The 14,215-nt window shown below is 53.0% G+C and overlaps 1 pseudogene; it reads right to left on the bottom strand.

Moving 5' to 3' along the window:
• Nucleotides 1-463: 463 nt before the first annotated feature.
• On the bottom strand, nucleotides 464-14,130 carry LOC115830393 (annotated as a pseudogene).
• Nucleotides 14,131-14,215: the final 85 nt, after the last annotated feature.

Genomic DNA, 14,215 nt, shown 5'->3' with positions numbered 1-14,215 from the left:
CTGTCTCCTGGCTAATAATCTCCAGCCAGCTGGAGGAAGGAAGGGCAGGCTGGGCCCACCTAGCCTTTCCCTGCTGCCCAACTGCATGGAAAATAAAAGGTTCTTGTATTCTCACTGCTTTTGAGGCGGTTTCGTTGCCAGCAAGGGCTTTTCCATTGAGGAAAAAGGGAGAACAGAACAGATTCATCCAGGGTCTTTGAGAGGGAGGGTGTGGAGGCAGAAAGGGCAAGTCCTCCTCTGGGCACATCTGGGTCCCCAGGACTGCTGAAGCACAAGACCCAAGGGGTGCCCTGGTCCTTCACTCCTGGCCTGTGTGGACTCTCATTGGGCTGTTGGACACGGTGGCCTTTAACCTGGGGCCCGTTTCCCAGAGCTCGGCCTCTCAGCGACAGCTGCAGGCCCTGCCTCACCTCATGTTCCTCCTGGCCCTGCACCTCCAGCCATCCACTGCGGCTCTCACAGCTCAGTAGGGTCAGAATTTGCGCTGGGCCCGCAGCAGCTGGATTCTCTGCTTGTCCTCCTCAAACTTCTTGCACAGCTGCGCTGGATCTGGGGGTGAAAGGAGGCGCGGGGCAGGGTCAGACAGCGCGCCCCAGGGGGAGCTGGCTTGCTCATGCCCTACCCCTCCTCCCAGTTACTGTGGGGGTGGGGCTATGTCTCCCCCACCAGTCCATCCCCCTCCCAGCTCTGCTGTGGGGGCAGGGTCTGGATCTTGTCAGGAAACGGAACACAAGGGCAGGCCGAGTCCAAGGGCAAGGCCAAAGTGGGAGATGCTGGCACCCCTAGCCTGGAGATGAAGCCCTAGCGACAAAGCAAAGGTACCCGCCCCCCCCCCCACCCCTGCACAAGGGGGAAGGAAGGAGTCCTGACCGCTCAGCCTGGAGGAACCCTGAGAATCAGTGAAGGGACCCCAGCCCTTGTGCCGGTGAATACAGATGGCAACTCTGGTCACCGGGTGGCCCAGGTCAGTGGGAGGCTGATGGCATTGAGAGGGAAGCTGAGGGTCTAGAGCGAGCACGAGTGGAAGCCAGGAGGGCCAGCAAGGCAGGGAAAGCACCAGTGACTGGGCGGGTGGCTCAGGGCCTGCCGCAGAGCCCGTCCCTGTGCCCACAAGGAAGCTGTACTGTAGACAAGGACACCAGGCAGTGGGGCAAGGAGGCTCAGCCACAGCACCAGGAGTGGGCCAGAGTCGATCGGGCGCACAGCCATGGGAGGGTCCTGTGCAGGGCCACTTACACACCCACCACCAACAACCCAACACACATACTCTGCAGCACTTTCTCTGCACCCACAGTGGGTTCAGAAGCCTCCTCTGCACTCGAACTCCTTGTTAACTGGAGGCTGACGAGTGCCAGCACTAAGTGCACAGGGGCCCAGAGGTGGGCACTGACGATCTAGGGTCCCCACCCACTGAGCAAAGGCATCTGGCTGGGGGGGTAGGTGATCGGGGACCGCCACACAGGGTGCTGCCAGGCTGGGCCTCTTTCCACAGAGTCTGGTGCAAGCCCTGTGCTTAGGGATGCCCTCCCTCCCTGTCCCTGAGGTCCAGTGCCCGCCCTCAGGAGCACTGGCCACAGCCCTCATCGATGCTGATGGGGCCAAGGCCGAGGGGTCTGAGGATGGGCTGGGGGTGGCTTACGCTCCATCTTGCTCTCTCGGTGCTGCCAGGCATAGAAGTTGAGCAGCTCTTTTCGGGTGCGCTTCCGTCTCTCCCTCTCCAGCACCCGCAAGCTGGCTGCTTCAGTCCGGGGGAGCATAGGCCGCCGGCCCCAGCGGGTCACCTTCATTCACCCAGCTCTCCTCATCAGGGACCCCCTCCTCCTCCTTGGCCTTCGCTTCTTCCTGCAAGGAAGGTGATCCCGTCGTGCGGTGGGCACCTGGGACCTCCTGCAGCCTCCAGCAGCGTGCCCTCCACGCCCTCCTCCCAAAGTCAGAACCGCCCTGAGCCCCGCAGGGGAGGGCTGCTCCCCTCCTCCCAGCACAGTACTGGGGCTAAGGGTGGTGGGGAGGGCACGGACCTGCCGGCGCTGCCTCCTTCTCCACTATAGACCATGTGGAGACTACATGTGTCACCCAGCCAGGCAGCCCAGGATCCAGCAGGGAAACAGGGAGTCTGGCCTCTACAGAGTGGCCCAGGACAGGCCGCCACCGCCCTCCCTCTGGGGCGCCACCTTCCCACAGCTACACAGGCGAGGCGGTGCTCAGCTGACCCTGCGGGGCCTCTACCTCAGCGATCTTCTGGTCATATGCCTCCATGAATGTGTCCACTTCCACCCTCAGGGCCTCAGGGTCGGGCACAGAGTCTGCGTAGTCACTGATCCACTCTGAAGAAAAAGAGAGCCAGGAAATGGGGCTTCCTCAGGCCTGGCATTTGGGCCTCACCCCAGGGCCTGTCAGGCAAATTGGGACCTTTTCACACAGGGCCTGGGGCACAGGTGCTAAGGAAATCCCAGGGGCTACAAGCTGGGCCCTCACTCTGCCTGCCCAGATGCCTGTGCCGCTCTGTGCCAGGGGCTCAGGCTAACGACTCCCCTGGGGACCCAAACACAGCCCCATGGTCCTCCTGCCCAGGCCTCCACACGCCGCTCTCAGGGAGCATGGACTTGGCTTGTGACATTCAGACACTGTCCCCATAGAGTGTCCTGCCAACCCGGAGCCCAGAAAGGAGGTGCCAGACACCTCCCGCAGTACTAACTGTGAATGCCACTCTTCACAGGGTGGCTCTCTGTGGACACCAGCAGGGGGCCCTTCAGGGCCAAGGCCGCTGACACCCCACTTGGCTTCTGGAACACCACGTAGGCTACCTGGAAGCCCTGAAGAGAGAGAGAGATGTCATATAGGTTGGGGGCTCCTTCCCACGTCTGACGCAAGGTCTCCATGCCTGCCCTCAGCCTAGCCGGTGGCTACACCAGGCGAGATGGTGCTAGGCTATTCCTGAGTCATGAAGAGAACCATGGGCCATCCCATAATCCAGGTCAGGGGCAGCCACACTTCCAGTGATCCTGCTTCTGTGGGAAGTGACAGCTGTTCCCTCCTCCTCCCCAGGAAGAGGGGATACACAGGCTTCCTTTCTTCCAGTCACGGGAGGGATGCGGTGAAACGCAGGGGTCGCCCTGGGCCAGGGCAGGTTTTTGGAGGCCAGGCCTGGGCCCACACACCATGCCAGATGCCACTGTGTGGGGAGGAGGTGTGGGCTCCAGGGCCACTGGGAAAGCTGTGAAGAACAGTGCTCCTGGAGACCCGGCCCCCAACCCTGGGGAAGGAGCTCCCACAGTGGGGAAGCAGGAGGGGAGCCGGGGAAGGCCCTGCAGGCGGCCAGCAGAGACGGTCCCTGAGCTTTAACACGGGACGGAAAAAGCCAGGCAGGAGGTGCAAGGATGTGGCAAATCTGGGAAGGAATCGCAGGCTTTGTCACCCGGACAGTCTCCTACACCACACACGGTGAGGATGGGCTCAGGACCAGAGAATGCTCTGACGAAAAAACTTCGACCTTGACTCCCAGCCAGCTCCAGCTTGTCCTGCAACTCTACAGACCGGACGAGGCCACAGGTGGACAGGAGGCGGGACAGGCTCTCCTGCCTCAGGGAGAGGGAAGCCAAGTGTGAGCATCCGCAGGGCCATCCCAAAGCCTCCCTCCACCACAGGTGGTGCTGCCAGGGGTCCAGTGCTGCTGAAGGACTCAGAGCCACAGCCACATCTGCCCAAGACGGGATCCCGTGGGCACCATGGCCTCTGACCTGTTCCCCAGGGACAATATGGAGGTCAGAATTCCTGCTCTCTCTTTTTTTATTTTTTTGAGTTGGAGTATTGCTCTGTAGCCCAGGCTGGAGTGCTATAGAGTGATCTCGGCTCACTGCAACCTCCATCTCTGGGTTTCAAGTGATTCTCGTGCCTCAGTCTCCCAAGCAGCCGGGATTACAGGCACCCACCACCACACCCGGCTAATTTTTGTATTTTGAGTAGAGACAGGGTTCTGCCATGTTGGCCAGGCTGGTCTTGAACTCCTGACCTCAGGTGATCCGCCCGCCTCGGCCTCCCAAAATGCTGGGATTACAGGCGTGAGCCACTGTGCCCGGCATATTCCTGCTCTCTCATTGGAGACAGGTGGGGACATTCTTGCTGTTATTCTGGTTTCCTATGACAAGTTTTACTACCTGAATCAGCAGTAGTGACCCTATGTGTGGGGAAAAGAAAGAGAGATCAGGTTGTTACTGTGTCTGTGTAGAAAGAAGTAGACATAGGAGACTCCATTTCGTTCTGTACTAAGTGTCAGGCCTCTGAGCCCAAGCCAAGCCATTGCATCCCCTGTGACTTGCATGTATGCATCCAGATGGCCTGAAGTAATTGAAGATCCAAAAAAGAAGTAAAAATACCCTTAACTGATGACATTCTACCATTGTGATTTGTTGCTGCCCCACCCTAACTGATCAATGTACTTTGTGATCTCCCCCACCCTTAAGAAGGTTCTTTGTAATTCTCCCTACCCCTGAGAATGTACTTTGAGAGATCCACCCCCTGCTCCCAAAACATTGCTCCTAACTCAACCGCCTATCCCGAAACCTATAAGAACTAATGATAATCTACCACCCTTTGCTGACTCTCTTTTCGGACTCAGCCCACCTGCACCTAAGTGAAATAAACAGCCATGGTGCTCACACAAAGCCTATGTGGTGGTCTCTTCACACGGACGGGCATGAAATTTGGTGCTGTCTCCGATCGGGGACCTCCCTTGGGAGATCAATCCCCTGTCCTCCTGCTCTTTGCTCCGTAAGATCCACCTACGACCTCAGGTCCTCAGACCGACCAGCCCAAGAAACATCTCAGCAATTTCAAATCCCGTAAGCGGCCTCATTTTACTCTCTTCTCCAACTTCCCTCACTATCCCTCAACCTCTTTCTCCTTTCAATCTTGGCACCACACTTCAATCTCTCCCTTCTCTTAATTTCAATTCCTTTCCTTTTCTGGTAGAGACAAAGGAGACATGTTTTATCCGTGGACCCAAAACTCCACGCCGGTCACAGACTAGGGAAGGCAGCCTTCCCTTGGTGTTTAATCATTGCAGGGACACCTCTCTGATTATTCACCCACGTTTCAGAGGTGTCAGACCACGCAGGGACGCCTGCCTTGGTCCTTCACCCTTAGCGGCAAGTCCTGCTTTTCTGGGGAAGGGGCAAGTACCCCAACCCCTTCTCTCCATGTCTCTACCCCTTCTCTGCCTTTCTGGGGGGCAAGAAACCCCCAACCCCTTCTCCTTCACCCTTAGCGGCAAGTCCCGCTTTTCTGGGGGAGGGGCAAGTACCCCAACCCCTTCTCTCCGTGTCTCTACCCCTTCTCTGATTTTCTGGGGCAGGGGCAAGAACCCCTCAACCCCTTCTCCTTCACCCTTGGCAGCAAGTCCCGCTTCTCTAAGGGGCAAGAACCCCCAATCCCTTATTTCCGTGCCCCAACCCCTTTCCTGCTTTTCTGGAAGGTAGGAAACCCCCGAACCCCTTCCCTCCATGTCTCTACGCTCTTTTCTCTAGGCTTGCCTCCTTCACTATAGGCAACCTTCCACCCTCCATTCCTCCTTCTTCTCCCTTAGCCTGTGTTCTCAAGAACTTAAAACCTCTTCAACTCACACCTGACCTAAAACCTAAATGCCTTATTTTCTTCTGCAATGCTGCTTGACCCCAATATAAACTCAACAGTAGTTCCAAATAGCCAGAAAACGGCACTTCAAATTTTTCCATCCTGCAAGATCTAAGTAATTCTTGTCGTAAAATAGGCAAACAGTCTGAGGTGCCTGACATCCAGGCATTCTTTTACACATCAGTCCCTTCCTTTTCTCTGTGCCCAACGCAACTCGTCCCAAATCTTCTTTCGCTCCTGCCTGTCCCCTCAGTCCCAACCCCAAGCATCACTGAGTCTTTCTAATCTTCCTTTTCTACAGACCCATCTGACCTCTCCCCTCGTCGCCAGGCCGAGCTAGGTCCCAATTCTTCCTCAGCCTCCGCTCCTCCACCCTATAATCCTTTTATCACCTCCCCTCCTCACACCCCGTCTGGCTTCCAGTTTTGTTCCGTGACTAGCCCTCCCCCACCTGCCCAGCAATTTCTTCTAAAAAAGGTGGCTGGAGCTAAAGGCAGTCAAGGTTAATGCTCCTTTTTCTTTATCCCAAATCAGATAGCGTTTAGGCTCTTTTTCATCAAATATAAAAATCCAGCCCAGTTCATGGCTTGTTTGGCAGCAACCCTGAGACACTTTACAGCCCTAGACCCTAAAAGGTCAAAAGGCCGTCTTATTCTCAATATACATTTTATTACCCAATCTACTCCCCGACATTAAATAAAACTCCAAAAATTAGAATCTGGCCCTCAAACCCCACAACAGGACTTAATTAACCTCACCTTCAAGGTGTACAATAATAGAAAAAAGTTGCAATTCCTTGCCTCCACTGTGAGACAAACCCCAGCCACATCTCCAGCACCCAAGAACTTCCAAACACCTGAACTGCAGCAGCCAGGCATTCCTCCAGAACCTCCTCCCCCAGGAGCTTGCTACAAGTGCCAGAAATCTGGCCACCAGGCCAAGGAATGCCTGCAGCCCCAGATTCCTCCTAAGCTGCGTCCCATCTGTGCGGGACCCCACTGGAAATCACACTGTACAACTCACCTGGCAGCCACTCCCAGAGCCCCTGGATCTGGCCCAAGGCTGACTCCTTCCCAGATCTTCCTGGCTTAGCGGCTGAAGACTGATGCTGCCCGATTGCCTCGGAAGCCCCCTAGACCATCACAGACGCCAAGCTTCGGGTAACTCTCACAGTGGAAGGTAAGCCCATCCCCTTCTTAATCAATATGGAGGCTACCCACTCCACATTACCTTCTTTTCAAGGGCCTGTTTCCCTTGCCTCTGTAACTTGTGGGTATTGATGGCCAGGCTTCTAAACCTCTTAAAACTCCCCAACTCTGGTGCCAACTTAGACAATACTCTTTTAAGCACTCCTTTTTAGTTATCCCCACCTGCCCAGTTCCCTTATTAGGCCGAGACACTTTAATTAAATTATCTGCTTCCCTGACTATTCCTGGACTACAGCCACATCTCATTGCCGCCCTTCTCCCCAACCCAAAGCCTCCTTTGCGTCTTCCTCTCATATTCCCCCACCTTAACCCACAAGTATAGGACATCTCTACTCCTTCCCTGGCAACCAATCACATGCCCATTACCATCCCATTAAAACCTAATCACCTTTACCCTGCTCAGCGCCAATATCCCATCCCACAGCACGCTTTGAAAGGATTAAAGTCTGTTATCACTCGCCTGCTACAGCATGGGCTTCTAAAACCTATAAACTCTTACAATTCCCCCATTTTACCTGTCCAAAAACCCCACAAGTCTTACAGATTAGTTCAGGATCTGCACCTTATCAACCAAATTGTTTTGCCTATCCACCCTGTGGTGCCCAACCCGTACACTCTTTTGTCCTCAATACCTTCCTCCACAACTCACTATTCCGTGCTTGATCTTAAAGATGCTTTTTTCACTATTCCCCTGCACCCCTCATCCCAGCCTCTCTTTGCTTTCACTTAGACTGACCCTGACACCCATTAGGCTCAGCAATTACCTGGGCTGTACTGCCGTAAGGCTTCACAGACAGCCCCCATTACTTCAGTCAAGCCCAAATTTCATCCTCATCTGTTACCTAGCTCGGCATAATTCTTAAAAACACACGAGCTCTCCCTGCTGATCGTGCTGATTAATCTCCCAAACCTCAATCCCTTACAAAACAACTCCTTTCCTTCCTAGGCATGGTTAGTGCGGTCAGAATTCTTACACAAGACCCAGGGACCGCACCCTGTAGCCTTTCTGTCCAAACAACTTGGCCTTACTGTTTTAGCCTAGCCCTCATGTCTGCGTGCAGCGGCTGCCGCTGCTTTAATACTTTTAGAGGCCCTAAAAATCACAAACTATGCTCAACTCACTCTACATTTCTCATAACTTCCAAAATCTATTTTCTTTCCTCATACCTGACGCATATACTTCCTGCTCCCTGGCTCCTTCAGCTGTACTCACTCTTATGTTAAGTCCCACAATTACCATTGTTCCTGGCCCGGACCTCAATCTGGCCTCCCACATTATTCCTGATACCACACCTGACCCCCATGACTGTGTCTCTCTGATCCACCTGACGTTCACCCCATTTCCCCACATTTCCTTCTTCCCTGTTTCTCCCCCTGATCACACTTGGTTTATTGATGGCAGTTCCCCCAGGCCTAATCGCCACACACCAGCAAAGGCAGGCTATGCTATAGTACAAGCCACTAGTCCGTCTCTTAGAGCCTCTCATTTCCTTTCCTTCATGAAAATCTATCCTCAAGGAAATAACTTCTCAGTGTTCCATCTGCTATTCTACTACTCCTCAGGGATTATTCAGGCCCCCTCCCTTCCCTATGCATCAAGCTTGAAGATTTGCCCCCACCCAGGACTGGCAAATTAGCTTTACTCAACATGCCCAGAGTCAGATAACTAAAATACCTCTTAGTCTAAGTAGACACTTTGACTAGATAAGTAGAGGCCTTTCCTACAGGGTCTGAGAAGGCCACCGCAGTCACTTCTTCCCTTCCATCAGACATAATTCCTCAGTTTAGCCTTCCCACCTCTATACAGTCTGATAACAGACCAGCCTTCATTAGTCAAATCAGCCAAGCAGTTTTTCAGGCTCCTAGTATTCAGTGAAACCTTTATATCCCTTACGGTCCTCTGTCTTCAAGAAAAGTAGAACAGACTAAAGGTCTTTTAAAAACACACCTCACCAAGCTCAGCCACCAACTTAAAAAGGACTGGACAATACTTTTACCACTTTCCCTTCTCAGAAGTCAGACCTGTCCTCAGAATGCTACAAGGTACAGCCCATTTAAGCTCCTGTACAGACGCTCCTTTTTATTAGGCCCCAGTCTCATTCCAGACACCAGACCAACTTAGACTGTGCCCCAAAACAACTTGTCATCCCTACTATCTTCTGTCTAGTCATACTCCTATTCACCGTTCTCAACTACTCATACATGCCCTGCGCTTGTTTACACTGCCAGTTTACACTGTTTCTCCAAGCCATCACAGCTGATAATCTCCTGGTGCTATCCCCAAACTGCCACTCTAAACTCTTGAAGCAAATAAATAATCTTTGCCGGCAGGACTATGCTGAATCTCCTTAGGCACTCTCTAATCAGATGTCCTAGGTCCTCCCAATTCTTAGACCTTTTATACCTGTTTTTCTCCTTCTCTTATTCCATTTAGTTTTTCAATTCATACAAAACCGTATCCAGGCCATCACCAATAATTCTACACGACAAATGTTTCTTCTAACAACCCCACATTATCACCCCTTACCACAAAATCTTCCTTCAGCTTAATCTCTCCCCCTCTAGGTTCCCGCGCTGCCCCTAATCCCGCTTGAAGCAGCCCTGAGAAACATCGCCCATTCTCTCTCCATACCACCCCCCAAAAATTTTCACCGCCCCAAGACTTCACTATTTTGTTTTATTTTTCTTGTTAATATAAGAAGGCAGGAATCTCAGGCCTCTGAGCCCAAGCCAAGCCATCTCATCCCGTGACTTGCACATATACATCCAGATGGCCTGAACTGAAGATCCACAAAAGAAGTAAAAATAGCCTTAACTGATGACATTCCACCATTGTGATTTGTTGCTGCCCCACCCTAACTGATCAATGTACTTTGTCATCTCCCCAACCCTTAAGAAGGTACTTTGTGATCTCCCCTACCCTTAAGAAGTTTCTTTGTAATTCTCCCTACCCCGAGAATGTACTTTGAGAGATCCACCCCCTGCCCCCAAAACATTGCTACTAACTCCACCGCCTATCCCAAAACCTATAAGAACTAATGATAATCCACCACCCTTTGCTGACTCAGCCACCTGCACCCAGGTGAAATAAACAGCCATGTTGCTCACACAAAGCCTGTTTGGTGGTCTCTTCACACGGACGCGCATGAAACTAAGAAAAATTCTTCTGCCTTGAGATGCTCTTAATCTGTAACCTTACCCCCAACACCGTGCTCTCTGAAACGTGCTGTGTCAAATTCAGGATAAAATGGATTAACAGCTGTACAAGATGTGCTTTGTTAAACAGATGCTTGAAGGCAGCATGCTCGTTAAGAGTCATCACCACTCCCTAATTTCAAGTACTCAGAGACACAAACACTGCGGAAGGCCGAAGGGACCTCTGCCTAGGAAAGCCAGGTATTGTCCAAGGTTTCTCCCCATGTGATAGTCTGAAATATGGCCTCGTGGGGAGGGAAAGACCTGACCGTCCCCAAGCCTGACACCCGTAAAGGGTCTGTGCTGAGAAGGATTAGTATAAGAGGAAGGAACGCCTCTTTGCAGTTGAGACAAGAGGAGGGCATCTGTCTCCTGCCCGTCCCTGGGCAATGGAATGTCTCGGTATAAAACCCGATTGTATGTTCCATCTACTGAGATAGGGGAAAGCTGCCTTAGGGCTGGAGGTGGGACATGCGAGCAGCAATACTGCTCTGTAAGGCATTGAGACGTTTATGTGTATACATATCTAAAGCACAGCACTTAATTCTTCACCTTGTCTATGATGCAGAGACCTTTGTTCACATGTTTATCTACTGACCTTGTCTCCGCTATTATCCTATGACCCTGCCACATCCCCCTCTCCGAGAAACACCCAAGAATGATCAATAAATACTAAGGGAACTCAGAGGCCGGCGGGATCCTCCACATGCGGAATGCTGGTCCCCTGGGCCCCCTTATTTCTTTCTCTATACTTTGTCTCTGTGTCTTTTTCTTTTCCAAGTCTCTCGTTCCACCTAACGAGAAACACCCACAGGTGTGGAGGGGCAACCCACCCCTTCACCTATGCTGTGACAGTCAGGATGATGGTTGTCTGTGGTGGAGGCAGCGGGGGTTCTGGGATGTGCTGCTGTGTCTCCACCTGGGTGCTGACTACACAGGTATGTTCTGTCTCTGGAATGCAGCGAGCTGGACACCTGCCACTGGGGCCCTTCCTGGCACACATGCTGCACTTCAGAAAGGGTCAGAACTCACACCCCCTCTTCTACATGCTGCTTTTTTTCTCTAAGTTTAGAGGAATCTTTTACAAATTAGGGTTTCTTTTTTGAAAACAAATCAGCAATTCCCTTGGCCAGGGGCGGTGGCTCACGCATGTAATCCCAGCACTTTGGGAGGCTGAAGGGGGCGGATTACTTCAGGTCAGGAGTTCAAGACCAGCCTGGCCAACATGGTGAAACCTTGTCTATACTAACAATACAAAAATGAGCCGGGCATGGTGGTGGGCCCCTGTAATTCCAGCTGCTCGGGAGGCTGCAGCAGGAGAATCACTTGAACCCGGGAAGCGGAGGTTGCAGTGAGCTGTGATCACTGCGCTCCAGCCTGAGCAACAGAGAGAAACTGTCTTAAAAAAAAATAATAATAATCCAGCAATTCCCTTAGTTTCTGTAAAAAAAAAAATTAACAGTTGTGTTTGGATAAAATTAGAGGCACTTTTTATTTTCTTATATTTTCCTACTTTTAAATTATGGACATGTACAATCTGGAAGAAAACACGTAATTCAAACAACTTTGGGTAATATGTAAAAATGCCTTGGGCTACTTAGGATTATACTTTTTTTTTTCTTTTTTTTTGAGAAAGAGTCTCATTCTGTCGCCCAGGCTGGATGGAGTGCAGTGGCACGATCTTCGCTCACTGCAACTTCTGCCTACCAGGTTCAAGCAATTCTTGTGGCACAGTCTCCCAAGTAGTTGGGATTACAGGCGTGCGCCACCACGTCCAGCTAATTTTGGGGGCTTTTTGGGTTCTTTTGAGATGGAGTCTCACTCTGTCGCCCAGGCTGGAGTGCAGTGGCGCAATCTCGGCTCACTGCAACCTCTGCCTTCCAGGTTCAAGGGATTCTCATGCCTTAGCTTCCCGAGTAGCCAGGACTACCCGCGCACGCCATCATGCCTGGCTCATTTTTTGTGTTTTTTAGTAGAGACGGGGTTTCACCATGTTGGCCAGGCTGGTCTTGAACTCCTCACTTCAGGTGATCCACCCGCCTCAGCCTCCCAAAGTGCTGGGATTACAGGCATGAGCCACCGTGCCTGGCAGGATTATACTTTTAAAGACATCTTTAAAAAGCCAGTTTCCTGACTGGAGATCAAGGTAGCCCTCTTGACACTCTCCTCTGGGGCTCCCATTAGCTGTGTCCGTCTCACCACCAAGGACTTGGTGAAGGCCATGGGAGCCCCCACCTTGAGCCCACAGGTCTCCCAGACACTAGCTCACCTCTGTGCAGTATGGGGGCACATTGAGGACAAAAAGAGTCCTCTTCTGAGACCAGGTGGACTTGGTGCCTTGTCGAACGCCGTGTGCTCTCACATAGAGGTAGTGAGAAGCCTGTTGCTTTTCAGAGAACTTGATTGGAATAGCTGGAAAGGAAATGGGAGGGGAGGGATGGCCAGGCTACCCTGAGCTGAGGCCAGTGAGACACTCACACAACTTCCTCTCTCCACATCCCTGTCTAGTCCTATCTGTTCATCGATCCATCCATCCCTTCACCAACACCCCCCTACCCTTCCCTTTGGCAAAGCCTGTGCGGACTCTAAGAGTCTGCCCAGGAGGGCCTCCCAAGGCGGTGCAGGGAGAGAGAAGCTAAATGGGAAATGATTACAGACGCGGGCGCAGTGAGAGGGAAGCTCGAACTCTGCAGCTCTTGGGAGTCAACACCAAAATCCTAACCATGGCTGAAAGCCCCGTGAGACCCTGCCTGCCACTGTGACCTCTTCTCATACCATCTTCCCCCAGCACCTTGGATTCTCCCTGTTCCCCCGAGTACACCAGGGCCTCACACATGCTCGCCTCTCTACCTGGCGTGTCACCCTCTTCCCTCCCGCTAACCTTCAGGTTTAGCTCAAACCTCGCTTCTTCAGGAGAGCCTCAGCATCACCCCCAGCCCCTCCTGCCAGGTCAGACCCCACTGCCTGTGCCTTCACAGCTTCTCCTAACAGTCTGTAGGCTATATTGATGAGATTCTTTGGTTAATCGCTGGCACACCCGTGACTGTAATTCTCATAAAGCTAGGAACGGCTGCTATTTTTCTCACACCTCCGTCAGAGTACCGGTTGGTATAGAGCTGCGGTCCCTGAACTCAGGAAGCTCAGTTGCAATAACGGAGAAGACAATTAACAAGTAAGCATACAGCAAACTTATATCAGTTATGAAACAAACATTACAGGGTGATGGGGTGGCAGAGGTCTTCTTTCCATAAGCCATCACAGATGGCCTCTTTGAGGAAGCAACATTAAAGCTCAGACCAGAAACGCCAGTGTGCAACAAACCGGCACAGCACGTGCAAAAACCCAGAGCGGGAAAAAGCATATTGCCTCAGAGGAACAGAAAGAGCTTTAGGTCAGCACCAGCCAGACCACGTGGCCCACACAGGTTAAGCAGTCTGGTTTTTGTTTTAGAAGCTACCTGATAAAGCCACTGGAGGGAATGCAGTGGGTGTGGGGCCTATCGTGGGCGTGTCAGACATGATCTAATGTAAATAGCCTTAAAAAGAACATTCTGGCACGTGGGTGGAGAACAGAAGCAGGGACAAGAGGAGGAGGAGGGCAACTGAGTAGGAGGGCCTATAACAGCCCCGGTAACAGCTGATGGGGGCTGGACTAGGAGCAGAGGCGATTAGAAGCGGATGAGCTCACCTGGACAAGCGGGTGTGGACGGAAATGGGTTTGCCCTGGGTGAGAGTGTGGACAGAGGTGGGCTCACCCAAGGGAAGCGTGGACCAAGATGGGCTCGCCCGGGAGAGTGGGCAGACAGAAGGAAGCTGCGTGGGTCCTCGGGGCCCCGGAGCCTCAAGACCTGCCGAGCCTGGGGCCAGGGGCCACCTGGGCTCACACCCAACTGCGCGGCCGCTCCTGGGGACCCCCGGCCGCCGCCCGCCCCCAAACACCTCCCGGCGATGTTGGCCGCCCCCGGTCTCGCGTTCCGGAGCCGCTCACCTGCGTAGCACGGTGGGCTCGGGGTACGGTCCTCCGGGTCCCGCGCCGCGAGCTTCCTCGTGCGCGCCGCCATATTGCCACCTGGGAGCGCGGGGGGCCGCCGGGAGTTGTGGTTCGGCGCCGACGCGAGCACGTTTTCGTAGCGCCTGCCCCGCCCCCTCGCTCCAAGCCCGCCTCCCAAGCCCGGCCCGCCAGGG

Source organism: Nomascus leucogenys, chromosome 7b (genome assembly GCF_006542625.1).
Source record: "Nomascus leucogenys isolate Asia chromosome 7b, Asia_NLE_v1, whole genome shotgun sequence".
Classification (NCBI taxonomy): Eukaryota; Metazoa; Chordata; class Mammalia; order Primates; family Hylobatidae; genus Nomascus; species Nomascus leucogenys.
This window is presented reverse-complemented; position numbering and strand designations above follow the sequence as displayed.